Raw genomic sequence first — 2,500 nt, forward strand, 5'->3', positions numbered from 1 at the left:
TATGGAAAGTAAGCACATCAAAAGGAATTCCCCATATCCCCATTAGATGATATACTTTGATCAACCAAAAAAAAAAAAAGGAAAACCTTGCACGCACATCAGAATGCCTGCAGTTTCAAAGTCCGGATAAATATAGCAAAGAACTCAATTCCCTTGTATCTGCAACTGTTCAATGACAATAAAAAAAAGTTTTGAAATGTATGCAGTGAAAGTAAAGCATGTCGAAGGATAAGTAAGTGAAACGTGAGTGCGTGGCATGCGGCGTGGTCACATATCATCGTGCGGGAGGTGCCATGTCCATTAGTGCGTCCTGCATGGCATGGAGTGCTCCTAGCCCGGGGGTGGTGTTTGGTTTGGTGTGTTAGATGTGTGTGTGTTCGTGTGTGTGTGTGTGTGTGTGTGTGCGTGTGCGTGCGTGTGCGTGTGCGTGTGTGAGCGTGTGCATACATGATGGAACAAGAGAGAGGGAATGTGTGTTAGTGTGTGTGTGTGTGTGAGGGAGAGATGAGTATGACCAAGTGTATGTATGCTGTACGTGTACGTGTGTATGTGTTTGTGAGTGTGTGTGAATGTGGATGTGTACGTGTACGTGTACGTGTACATGCGTGTATGTGTATGTGTATGCGTATGTGTACGTGTATGAGTATGCGTATGCGTATGCGTATGTGTACATGAACTTGTACTTGTACGTGTACATGTGTGTGTGTGTGTGTATGCGTATGCGTATGCGTATGCGTATGTGTACGTGTACGTGTATGAGTATGCGTATGCGTATGTGTGTGTGTATGTGTATGCGTATGTGTACGTGTATGTGCAAGTGTACTGTATACGTGTGTGCAACCCAAGAGGGGTGACTACGACAGGCGGGCGAGAGGGGCGAGAGGGGCGAGAGGGGCGAGGGGCGAGAGGGGCGAGAGGGGCGAGGGGCGAGGGTCTGGCCGTGTGCCTGGGGGCAGCGGTGCTGAACTAACGGGAGCGTTCCAACATCACGCTGCCGCAACCCGATACTCACTCATGTATGGCACCCCCCGACTGGCCAACACAAACAGCTGCCCTTACACACACCACACACACACGCTCCCACACACACACACACACACACACACACACACACACACACACGCACACAAACGCACACACACACACGCACGCACGCACGCACGCACGCACGCACGCACGCACGCACACGGACACACACACAAACGTATGCACGCACACTCACATACACATACACACACGCACACACAGACACACACGCACACACACAAACACACACACACATGCACGCACCCACACACACGTATGCACACACACACACACAGTACATATGCCCATTTGCACATACAGTAGCCTATACACGTACATGCATATAAATGTAAACTCTCGCCCACTCAAACACACAGTTCAACTAGTACATTCACATACTGTAAGTTCATGCACACAAGCACACACAGACACATGCATGGTCACTCTCTCACACACAAACACACTGTAACATGGGTAGCCTACTATGGCATGACAATGTACACAAACACAAACATTTGTGTGTATATACAAAGACATACAAACAAACTTGAACACAGTGCATACACATGTCAACACACACTCACTCAGAACTAGAGCTGCACCGGATCCTGATTTTTAGGATCCTGCCGGATACTGGATCCAGATACCGGATCCCACAAAAGGGTTTAAACACATAGCCTACTCACACACGTGGGCCCTTTTTATTACATTGGCTCAAACTACTGCCACACTGCCTGCACTAGCCGCATCCAAAGTTCTTTCACTCCATGCAGCAATTGGGGTTGTGAAAGACTGACTGAAAAACCTAGGCTAGAGATGCTCCAGATCCTGATTTTTAGGTAACTGCCGGATACCGGATCCACTGGATGCACCGGATCCTGTGAAAAACCCTATTATCCTGCCGGATCCGGAACCGGATCTTGGATCCTGTGCATCTCTACTCAGAACTGCTTGAACACGTGTCTGCAATACTTCATGCAGTCTCACACTCATAGACCTACTCAGTCAGTTTTCATGATTATGTTTCATCGTGTTAGTAGTGTAACCTGAATATTGCACATACAGAGGGTTGCAGTGGCGGAACAATTGCACATAGGGCCCCAGGGCAAGACACTTATAGGGCCCTCCATACAACTTGCCATGGTCACAATAGGGCCCCCACCACCGATACAGGATGGCCCTGGAGCCAGGGGCAAATGCCCTGCTTGCCCCCTCCCCTATAGCTCCGCCCCTGGTGGGTTGCATGTTGGGTTGTTTTTCTCATCACAAACATTGACGCAAAGAATGAAAAGTGTGTCAGCGTGTGAAATGCGATCCCAGATGTAAAGATGGGGATATAGTTAGATGCGAAGTTGCTGATGTACTTAATGATGACACAGTATTTTATGTCTGCATCCTTGACATGAATACCATCTGCAAGCGTGACTTCTTAAAGGTGCACACTGTGTAATATTTTTAGTAGTTTATTTCCAGA

Source organism: Engraulis encrasicolus, chromosome 12 (assembly GCF_034702125.1).
Source record: "Engraulis encrasicolus isolate BLACKSEA-1 chromosome 12, IST_EnEncr_1.0, whole genome shotgun sequence".
Classification (NCBI taxonomy): domain Eukaryota; kingdom Metazoa; phylum Chordata; class Actinopteri; order Clupeiformes; family Engraulidae; genus Engraulis; species Engraulis encrasicolus.